This window comes from Mesoplodon mirus (genome assembly GCF_964341445.2).
Source record: "Mesoplodon mirus genome assembly, chromosome: 3".
NCBI lineage: Eukaryota > Metazoa > Chordata > Mammalia > Artiodactyla > Ziphiidae > Mesoplodon > Mesoplodon mirus.
Window position 1 is genome coordinate 181,194,596 of NC_138978.1, and position 12,326 is coordinate 181,206,921.

The 12,326-nt window shown below is 39.6% G+C and overlaps 1 protein-coding gene across 5 annotated transcripts in view; it reads right to left on the minus strand.

Moving 5' to 3' along the window:
* Positions 1-12,326, minus strand: part of MARK1 (microtubule affinity regulating kinase 1) — a 142,924-nt gene that overhangs the window by 51,930 nt on the left and 78,668 nt on the right. The window lies entirely within an intron of this gene.

Below are 12,326 nucleotides of genomic sequence, written 5' to 3' on the forward strand. Positions count from 1 at the left end.
ATCATCTTTTTATATGCATATCTGCTGTCTATATACTTTCTCTGATGAGATCTCTCTGTTCAGATCATTTGACCATTTCTAAGTAAGTTATTCGTTTTCCAAACTCTTTCCAATCCTCAACAATACCAGATGCCAGTGGACAGCAGTAAACATGGAATACTCATCAAATGCCATGTAGATTCTAGTTAGTGATGTCAGAGAATATGTCCTTCCCATGAGCAGCCCTGGAGGCCCTGGGCAGAGGGAGCCGGAAGTCACATACCCTCACTTCCTCCTCAGGGGTCTCAGAGGGGTAAGGGCCTTGGTGTGAGCTGGGTGGCCTCAGGTCAGCAGAGGGGAGTGTGGAATCTCACTCCTGTGAATATTCAGAGGGAGGATTGAGGGGACCTCCTATACCAAGACAGAGGGGATGCCGCCCATACCCGGCGTTTCTCACGATTGGCAGCAGGGGCAGAGCTCTGTGGGGTCTTCTGTATGCCTGGTGGGTAGTCCCCTCAGAATGCACTCAGGGTTTTTATCTTGGTTTCTGACACCACCTGGGTCTCCTCACTCTGCTTACCTGATGTGCCCCCTAAAAACAAGGCCCTCACTTCCCTGAGAAAACCAAAGAGGAAGTAAGGGGGCACCTCATCAGGTGACCTCTGCCCACGGACTCCTTGGGCTGACAGTAGAGGTAGACTCTGTGGTTTAGATTTTCAGAGGATCTGTATTTCTGGTTTCAACTTTTTTTTCTTATTATGGCACATTAGCAGATAAAATTCACATATAATATGAGCACATAAAATTTACATATAACTATAAAATCATAACTCACAAATCTGATGATTCTAGGTTCTACTATAAGCAGAATTTTTTTCTCCAGAAAAACAAGTCAAATATTATGTCTGCCTCTTATTTTTCCATGGCTTTCATAAACCCATTTTATAAGCACTGAGTGATAAAACATTCCATTTAAACATTTAAAATATCATTTTGTAAGAAATATACTATTTGTAACTAAAGTAATTTTTTTTAATGTTAAACTTTATTATTTAAAAATATTGACTTTTTTTCCTGAATCTCCACCCTGCACCCCAGGAATGTATTATAAAAAATAAATACAGATAGTCCTTATTTTGGTTTTGCTGTCCTGTATAGATTTTAAAGTTTTTGGACCTATTATTAATATGAGTAGCATTATTTTAAGTTTCATTTGCATTCATTAGTATTATCACTATTATGTATTTCTTTTTTGAAAATTTATTGCAGTATAGTTGATTTACAATGCTGTTAACTTCTGCTGTACAGCAAAGTGATTCAGTTATACATATACACACATTATTTTTCATATTCTGTTCCATTATGGTTTATCACAGGGTGTTGAATATAGTTCCCTGTGCTGTACAGTAGGACCTTGTTGTTTATCCATTCTATAAATAATAATTTGCATCTGCTGATCCCAAACTCCCACTCCATCCCTCCCCCAACCGGCCATCCCCCTTGGCATCCACATTCTGTTCTCTATGTCTGTGAGTCGGTTTCTGTTTCGTAGATAAGTTCCTTTGTGCCATATTTTTAGATTCCACGTATAGGTGATATCATATGGCATTTGTCTTTCTCTTTCTGACTTACTTCACTTACGTGTGATAATCTCTAGGTCCATCCACGTTACTACAAATGGCGTTATTTCATTCCTTTTTATGGCTGAGGAGTAGTATTATGTATTTCTTTTTTTTTTTTTTTTTTTTTTTTTTCTTTTTGCGGTATGCGGGCCTCTCACTGTTGTGGACTCTCCTGTTGCGGAGCACAGGCTCCGGACGCGCAGGCCCAGCGGCCATGGCTCACGGGCCCAGCCGCTCCGCGGCATATGGGATCCTCCCAGACCGGGGCACGAACCCGTATCCCCTGCATCGGCAGGCGGACTCTCAACCACTGCGCCACCAGGGAGGCCCAATTATTATGTATTTCTAATAGAAAAGTCCCCAATAACAATTTTGTTCTCCTATACTTACATGTAAATGAACAACCTCTGTTTTCTTCATTGACTGTTGCTTTCTTATTAAAATTTTATTTATCTGTTAAGCTGTAAGATGTGACTATACAGTCACAACTCACAAGCACTACAGTACAGACGCCTTTGTAACTGGCCTCCATGAAACCAACTGTCACTCGGCATTGCCTCTGCAAAACCTGCTGAGCACACTTGTGCACCCTCGATGCTCACTGTTCGAGGTGCTTCCTGTGCTCCTACATTTCCGCGGTTAAGCAGCATGCTTACCAAAGGTTATTTAGATTTCAGACATGTCTGTCAGTTACAGTTGTTACTGCAAACAGATCATTCAACTAATGTATTAGTTTTCTATTGCTAAGTAACAAATTACCACAACCCAGCAACTTCTAACAACATACATTTATTATCTCACTGTTTCTGTGTTTCAGTATCCACTGTGCGTTGTGGTCACGGCTTAACTGGGTCCTCTGCTGGGGGTCTCACAAGGCTGCCATTAAGGTGCTGTCCAGGCTGCACTCTCATCTAGAGGCCCGACTAGGGAAGAATCTACTTCCAAGCTAACCCAGGCTGTGGGCAGAATTCATTTCCTTACAGCCCTAGGGCTGAGGACCCTGGCTTCTTGCTGGCTCTCCTGGAGGCTGCCCTGACCTCTTAGAGACTGCTCATAGGTCTTGCCAAGTAAGCTTCTCCAACAGAGCAGTTTACTTTATCGAGCCAGCAAGGATAAACTCTAGAGAAAATTGGCTACCAGGACAGTCTTATATAACATAATGTGATCGTGAGAGTGAACTCTCATCACCTTTTCCTAATTCTACTGGTTAGAAACCAGTCACAGATCCTGCTCACATTCAAAGGGAAGTGATTATACAAAGGTGTGAACACCAGAAGGCAAGGATCCCTGGGGTTGCCTTAAGGTCTGTCCAACAAGATTAAATTTACATAAACCAATGAAGGACAAGTATGCTGTTTAACAAAACAAACCCAATTGAATGCTTTCTAAATACTAGATAAGAGGTGTTGGGGCTTCCCTGGTGGCGCAGTGGTTGAGAATGTGCCTGCCAATGCAGGGGACAGGGGTTCGAGCCCTGGTCTGGGAAGATCCCACATGCCGCGGAGCAACTAGCCCCGTGAGCCACAAATACTGAGCCTGCGCGTATGGAGCCTGTGCTCCGCAACGAGAGGCCGCGATAGTGAGAGGCCCGTGCATCGCGATGAGGAGTGGCCCCCACTTGCCGCAACTAGAGAAAGCCCTCGCACAGAAACGAAGACCCAACACAGCCATAAATTAAATAAATAAATAAATAAATAAATAAATAAATAAATAAATAAATAAATAAATAAATAAAAGAGGTGTTAAAGAGACTGCTGTCCTGTTAGGTGTGGGCAAGAAGACTGTAAAAGATTAAAAGAAAATCTAGGATTCTGCTCTCAGATCACTTCCCAGGAGTCTTTAAATTCTCCATTAATTAAAATAAGAAACCGATTAGAAATAGCAGCGAACATGGGTTTACGAGTATGACTTGTACAAGATAAACAAAGCCAATCAGTAGACCCAAACTTAAAAGAGAAAAAATAAATAAATAAAGCTTTGCACCTAAATGAAAAGACTGGTTGATGAATGTATATTTATGTGCTCAATTTAAATGTTAAATGCTATATAACTTTTAATAATTCCTCACTTTAACCTACTTTTTCGATTACCAGTCCTTACTGCCCCATGGAAGAGGGCTTCTGCCTTACTTTGTAACTGGCATAGGTACCTACAGGAAGTGTGGCCCATTCAGTTGTGGCATGAGTATGCCACACTGGCTCCTTCATTCTATCTTCTTTCTCTTCTGTCTCAAGAAAGAACATCAAATTGCAACAGAATGAGAACAAAACTGTCACATGGGTAATCCTGAATTTACTGTTAAATTTTATGACGTTATTGGCCAGTTCAGTAGTTTATTCTTAGAAGCAAACGGGTTGAGACACATCTGATCACTAATTAAAACATACTGGCAGCTCCATGTTTGAGAATAAGTAATCTAAAGGAACGGACAGCTACACATCCTTCAGGCATTCCCCTGTAAACAATGTCTTTTGTTTGTTTACTTGACTGAGTGGTGCTGAATTCGTGAATTTAGTCCTTGACTGGAGTCTAGAACATAGCTCTTCTGTTCTACGGAGAACCGAGATGAGCGGGGGAACAGTGTTAAAATCGTCCTGTGAAAAGTGGGGCACTTAACAAAAGCCGTACCTGAACAGAAGGCCACTCCACTTCCACCTGGAGATGAAGCCAGAGAAATACCACCCCTTTCTCATCAGAAAGGAATTTCTTATTCCAGTTAAAACAATAATACACAATCATCGGGTTCCTACATCTCAATGTCTTGAATACATTGTTCTATCCATAGTTTCCTTCAGCATTTAAAAAAAATTTTTTTATTGAGATATAGTTGACTTACAATGTTGTATTAGTTTCAGGTGTACAGCAAAGTGATTCAGTTATACACACACACATGCATATATATACACATATATTCTTTTTTAGATTCTTTTCCATTATAGGTTATTACAAGATATTGAGTATAGTTCCCTGTGCTCTACAGTAGGTCCTGGTTGGTTATTTTATCCCTCAGTAGATTTTGACAAGGAGTGAGAAAAAACTATAAAAACAAGCAACGGCATGAATGTGTGTATAAGCTGAGTGTATGCTGGCTAAAAGTGACAAGCAGTTGTGGAAAGAGGAAGAGTGGCTGCCGATGGAAGAAGTGGTGAGGGGGTTTTAAGTGGTATATTGACTCGGGACAATGAAATGCCAGAATCCTGCCCCGTCAATCACCCTTACTCCCAAGGAAACACTTGAACTGTCAGCCAGGTTTGACAGCCTGTCATTAACGTTTGTCATTAACGTTCTAAATCTAGAAAATCGGGGCCAATTGAATAGTATTAGCACGTGGATTCAGTAAAGGGCTATGATGTTTCTTCCTCTTCATGACTCCCCATAACCTCTTCCTAAACTCTAATACCTAGTTGGTTGCACAGAGGAAAGAGACTGGACTAATGTCAAAGTCTTCTGCACTAGCCCACTGAGTCAAAGGGAGCAGAAAAGGGAAGACAGTGAGCTCCTTATACATATTTGGTCTTTTCACCCAGAAGAGACCTTTACCAGCAAGGATGCCAACCTTATCTGTGCTTGCTCTTCCTTAGGAGAGGGGGAAAGAGGTGAGGGGGAAAGGAGAGCTGAACATTTAGACTAAGATAAGAAGTTTACCCTGAGATGGAGAGTTGTTGTAAAAAAAAAAAAAAAAAAAAAAGTCAATTATTGTATGTATTGTATGTCCAGGCACAAGTAAGGAAAACAGAAGTTTGTGAACATATTAAATAGGCCCACACCACTATCTGAGTTCCTGATTCTAATTTTTAGTCCTATTTTTCCGTTCTCATTTTTAAATTGTGACATCATGATGTTCCTAGCATATCCAAATTTAGTAGGAGGGCTCTGAATTCACTAATGCCTTTCAAACTACTGTTTCAATTTTGCTGTCAGCTGAAAATTAAGGCCAGAGTTTGTTAAGATTCTGTGTTGAATTAAAGAAGTGCGGAGAGAAGGCTTGAGGTGGGTCTTCTATGACTAAATGGCAGGGACTTCACTGTTTGGACTTTGTGACAGCTGTTCTAGTTGTTCAGAGGCCTCTATTGTTTCCTCCTTGGTTCTTGGTTTGGTTCTAGTAACTGAAGTTAGTGAACAATCCTCAATTCTGTGGACGGGTATTTACTTTCCAGTTCAGTCCTTCCTGGTTAGAGCTTAGGGTCGGGATTAGGCAAACTCCATTAGTGTTAATCAATACATATTTGCCTTAATTATTTCTTCTCTCAACTACTCTGTTCCTTCTTAACTCTTCCATTCCTTCTGCCTATTGTTACTTTTTTTTGATGGTGGAAAAATCTGTTCTATTTAGAAGTAGTCAAGTGGACATGGCTTAGACAATCCCCATTCTATTTACTCTCAAAGCAGCACAGCCAGGGGCCGAACACCTATCATCCTCTCTCTACCAGCCCTGCTCACCATGCTGCCCTTGGACTCATCAGTGTCACAGGACTTCTTCACTACTTCCTTGATCTTGAGGCAGATGGGGAACAACTCTGTGGCCACGGGGAGCTTGACAAAGGCTGTGGTCAAGCTTGTTCCCCCCAGGAGAGCTCTTCCAGGCTGTCATCAAAGTCATAGTAGACTGAGCTCATAAAAGGAGGGTGACGTTTGTTTGTGCCTTTTAACACAACCTTTTTGGCCTTTCAAGTACTTTTTTCTGATTTGGGTTTGAGGACGGGCAGAAGGCCTTCTTTACCTTTACCATAAACTGTAAAAATTCGACCTGTATCTCTGACAGCAGTTTACTGGCCTATTAATGTGGAGTGTGGGTGCTGTGCCGTACCCTGCAGGTGACGTTCGGCTCCAAGAGATAGTTAGGACCTTGTCTAGACTTTGTCTTGGAGATGCCAGTCATGGAGCTATATTAACAGAATCTTATAGGTTTAACTCTCAGGTTTTTTTTTTTTTTTTTTTTTTTTTTTTTTTTTTTTTTGCGGTATGCGGGCCTCTCACTGTTGTGGCCTCTCCCATTGCGGAGCACAGGCTCTGGATGCGCAGGCTCAGTGGCCATGGCTCACGGGCCTAGCCGCTCCGCGGCATGCGGGATCCTCCCGGACCGGGGCACAAACCCGTGTCCCCTGCATCGGCAGGAGGACTCTCAACCATTGCACCACCAGGGAAGCCCTAAACTCTCAGCTTTTTAATTTCTAGGATCACCATTTCACTCCTTTTTTACTTGAGACATCGTATTGGGACACCAAAATATTTTATAAAGTTATTGCTAGTACCAGTATAACAACTTAGGCTAATTTCTTAAGTTCTTCCCATAAACAGTAGTAGTTCAGAAAAAGAAATCTGAACATAATTAAATTAGTACATATTGATGATTTCTAACTAAAAAAATAAAATGATTGTTTAGTATTACTTCCAAACTTGACAACTTATAGTCAGTTATTCATTGCAAAACAATAGGCTGTGCCACTTTGCCAAAATTTGTCTTCATATATGAATTATAAGATTCTTATTTCTTATGAACTGGTACCAAGTTTATAATACTAGAGTCTTTCCCAAGGTCTTGTACAACTTTGGGCTCAGTTGGTGCTAAGTAAATAAAATTGTTTGAGATACCAAATCAAATAATCTCAGAGAGAAGATACTAAACATAAAATAGATTAAATTTGAAAAGATGTCCAATCTCACTATAAAGAAATCATGGAAATTAAAACAAGATACCATTTTGCTTCTATAAGGTTGGCAAAAAATTAAGAAATCTGATAATATAAAGTGCTGACAAGAATGTGAAGCAAAAGTAAATTGCATACGTTAGCAGAAGTAGAAATTGATACAGCCACTTTGAAGAGCAATTTGACATTACTTAATACAGTTGAGGATATGCATGCCCTTCACCCTTATTCTAGTTGGAGAGATATACTCTTCTACACATCTTCACAAAAAGATATACATAATAAGAATCATTGCAGCATTGTCTGTAACAGCAAAAACAAAAAGCTAACTAGAAAAAAAAAAAGAAACACTAAAACAACAGGAACGATCTAAATATAAACTAACAGAAATGAATTAACTGTAGTAGATGTCTATTAATAAGAAAATGGGTAAACTGTGGCTTATTTGTACAACGGCATATAATAATAGTGAAAATAAATGAACTAGACTATATATACTAACATGACTAAAACTGTAAGACAATGCTAAATGAAAAAAGCAAGTTGCAGAAGAATAGAAAGTTTAAAAATAAATAATACATAGTATTTCATGTACAGATACACATGTGAAAATTTTTAAAAAGAAATAAATGGGAATAAGACCAAATTCAGAATAGTAGTTATTTCTAGGTAGAAAAATACAGGAATAGAACCAAGAAATGGCACACAGGACTTCAACTGAATCTGTAGAATTTTATCTTGTAAAAAAAAATGATTAGAAATGAAACCATTTAGTCCAATAAATAAATATCATGAGAAAGCAAGTTTTTTTAAATGGGAAAGATGTTTTGAAGTTTCCATCCAAAAATTAAAAATAGACTAGTGTACTGTATAAACAAACTGAACTTAGAAAAAACAGGAGTATGACTCAAAGTAACTAAATGCAAATATGATTTTTAAAACAGCCAGACAGGGCTTCCCTGGTGGCTCAGTGGTTGAGAGCCTGCCTGACGATGCAGAGGACACGGGTTCGTGCCCCGGTCCGGGAAGACCCCACGTGCCACGGAGCGGCTAGGCCCGTGAGCCATGGCTGCTGAGCCTGCGCATCTGGAGCCTGTGCTCCGCAACGGGAGAGGCCACAACAGTGAGAGGCCCGTGTACTGCAAAAACAAAAACAAAAAAGCAAAAAGAACCCAGCCAGACAGTTAGTCTAAAATTCATAGGTGATTTAAAGATTTCTAGCTTCCTCCATTTCCAAGAGAAAATTCTTCTATATCTATTTCAGGAAATATTATATACTTTCTTGAGAATACAGAAATAGATGTATGCTTTACAGCCAAAAAAGACCAAGCAATTAAAACAGGTCTTCAGAGTCAGAGCCAGAATACAAGAATCGAAAGCAAAACGCAGGGACTTCCCTGGCAATCCGAGGTTAAGAATCCGTGCTTCCACTTCAGGGGACACAGGTTCAATCCTTGGTAGGGGAACTAAGATCCTGCATGCCACGTGATGCGGTGAAAAAAAAAAAAAAAAAAAAAAAGCAAAATCCAAACAGTACTACTCAAACCAAAACAAATAAAAACTAAAGTGATTGTTTATGAAGATTGTTTATAAATAATTCTTGGTTATGAGTGCTTAATTTTAAGAAGGGCAGGGGGATTTAACACTGTTGTTGAGACAGGAAGCTTTCCCTGAAGAAATGACTCTAAGGCTGAAATGTGAGAAATGAGTAAGAATTAAGTGAAGAGGGAGTGATAAAGGATTATGCATAGGGCGGGGTGAAAAGCTGGTAGCTAGAATAAAGAGTAGGAATAGGAGCAGATGAAAGAAAGCCAGTGAAGTTGGAGGAGGAGGGGGTGAGGAGAGCAGGGAGAAGCTGGGGAGAGTTGGTGGACCATGGGGTGGAAGAAGAAAGTAGGGCCTGTACACCATGTTAATGAATTTGATTTCTAGACTACAAAGAAAAGGGAAAGCCAACTAAAAGCTTAAATAGAAGGATGACATAATCAGACATATTTTGCATCCTTGATGACTTTTTAAACTGTGTGTGTGCATCCGTGTGTGTGTGTAACTGTGTGTGTGTGTGTGTGTGCGCGCGCGTAGGGATGCAAAATGCAGAAGGACAGGTTAGAAGGCTACTGGGGTAGTCCAAGGGAGAGATAATAGTAGTGCTGTCTAGAGGATCATGATGGGAAAAGACAAAAGCAAACATTCTCAAAAGATATGTAAGAAATAAAATCAGCACAACTCAAGGTCAGATTAGATGGTGAGAAGGAAGGAGAGGGAGGGGTCAAGGATAACTCTGAGGTTTCTGACTTGCTCAACTTGGGGACAGTGTCATTCACTGAGAGAGGACACTGGAAGAGCACTAGGTGGGCAATGTACCAAACAGGTGGGGTGGAGATCATGAGTTTAGTTTTGGACATAATAAGTCTGGGTTATCTTTGAGGGATTACAAGCAAACGTAGGGGAGGTCTGAGTTGAAGATATAAATTTGTGAGTTTGCCTACCAGTGGTAATTTAAACCAGAGTTACCTTTGAGACAGCCTAGGAAGAGAATACAGAAAGAGAAGTCCTAGGCCTGTGTCTTGTGAAACTGCAACACTGAGTGGCCCACAAAAAGGACAATGAGGGCTTCCCTGGTGGCGCAGTGGTTGAGAGTCCGCCTGTCGATGCAGGGGACACAGGTTCGTGCCCCGGTCCGGGAAGATCCCACATGCCGCGGAGCGGCTGGGCCCGTGAGCCATGGCCGCTGAGCCTGCGCTTCCGGAGACTGTGCTCCGCAGCAGGAGAGGCCACAACAGTGAGAGGCCTGCGTACCGCAAAAAAAAAAAAAAAAAAAAAGGGCAATGAGTCCCCTTAAAGGAAACAGAAAAGGAGGGGCCAAAAATGCAGAGGAAAACATAAGGAGAAATATAATCTTCTTTCAATAAATACTTGTTAGATGAAGAATTAATTAATGAACTCATGTATTGGGCTCCATGACGTGTAGCTTGAACCACAAGACAGTTTCCATTTCTAGTTTTACTTTTTTTTTTTTTACTTTTTATTTCTATTAAATTTAAAAAATCCTAAGTCACGATCATTGATTGGGGGAAGGAACAAAGCATTGGGTGATGTGTCAGAGACGTTCAGATTAATTACTGGATCCAACCTTACAAAAGCATTTCTCCAAGAAGACTATGCACAGCTCTCAGACAAATTCTAGGCTGCTGATCTAATCACACTAAAAGGTTAGAAGACTGGAAGTTTCAATTTGAGAGTTAATAGCAATGGGTTCTTAATATACTCTTTGGATATGCTTGTGTTGGAAGGTATTCTTCATATTTGGATGTAACATTTGTATGTTAACCTTGACCAATACTTTGTCATTGAACCCTTTGTCCAATAACTAATGAGGGCTAAAACAGGGTTTAGGAAAGTCAGATTTTTGGTCAGTGAACTGCTTGAAATACAGTTTGGTCTTTCCAGAAAATCTGGTTATCTTCAACATTTAAACTGTTGATATTTTAGCTAGACATTAACGTTATTGATATCACCTTTTAAAAGAAACTTGTTTGAACAACTTCTCCCTCAAATCCATTGTATTTCAATGTGAAAGATATACTTCCCACCAATTCTTCACACTGTATGCTAAAGAAACATCTTTCAATAGCCAGATTTTATGATAGTCCCTGTTTTCAGTATTCCTTTAAAACCGAATCAAGATCAGAGGTTATGTTACTGACCACAGATGTCATGGAGAATGAAGCAACGAGTGACTGGGCATTAGGTATGATCTTATTTATTCACATAGCAGTATCATTCCTTGCAGTATATATATTAAAAAATTCAGTAATGATTCAAAGACAACTTCTGCAGTCTACAACCCAGCTCACTAAATGCTAACCCTTCTCTTTTCACTTAGGTTTTCACTGATCCACAAAAGAATTGGTCAAGACTTTTCCTTCAAATGATCCACACACATAAAAAAGAACTGTATGGAAGAAGTACTCAGCACGTAAGTGGTTTTGCGCAGCTACAAAGTGAGATATGCAAATTAGCAAATTTCAATCTTTCCTTTGCTTTTATTTTTACAGATTAAAGAAAACAAAATTGCCATCATTTTTTATACACCTGTTTGGAAAAGCAACCATTTATCAGCAAGATTAGCAGAATTTATAATAGAAATTACATCAACAAGTATATTTTTTATCTGAATAACAGTCCACCTTCATGTCTGCATGTCCACATGTTTCAATAAGCGTGACTTTGGTTCTACAACCTTCTCTGGTCCCCCCTGGGAAAGACAGAGCGGGGGTCACATTACTGTGCCTCCAATGAGCACAACAGGCCTGGACTAGTTCTAAATGTCACTTAAAATCATTTAATTTACCAGATTAACCCAGGAAAAGTGACAAGGCTAGGTGGGCCATGGACTGGGCCACTGGGCTGGTATGTAGTCTGCATTGTAAAAGGATTCCCAGGAGAAGGGCAGGCAGAAATTTGTCCACTGTGGCTCTAGTCCAGGAAAACACAGCATCTTTGGATAACTCATCTGCCCAGGGAGGATGCCTTTTTATAACGCATACCACTAAATCATGATTAGCTGAAAGATGGGTGCTGGAAGTTTCTCCCAAAAAACATCCAATAAAGTATATTATCTCATACTCATAGAGAAAAAAATCCAGCAAACTTTCATGTTCTCACAGATGAGAAATACTAATGCTATGAAAAATGATATTGGTTGTCAAATTTAAAAGGAATCTCAGTAAGTACAAAGACAGATCTCTAAGTAGAAATATATAAAATAAACTGAGTTGTCTGGCACTGAGACAAGTGGAAAGTCTTGATATCACAGACCCAAATTTTTAATTTAATGGTAGAATCAGAGCAGGTGTAGTTAAACATACTATACTAAAATTTTCTTATAAAATTCTGTTTTAGAAATCCAAAGTTATTTACATCACACTTACATATGTGACCACGATTCCATTATATTCTAATAAAAATCATAATGTACTTTATATATATATATTATACATAAATATTATATAGTGAGCTATATACAAACATATATGACATAAATGTTAAAATATTTGCTTCGTTTTTAAAGTAC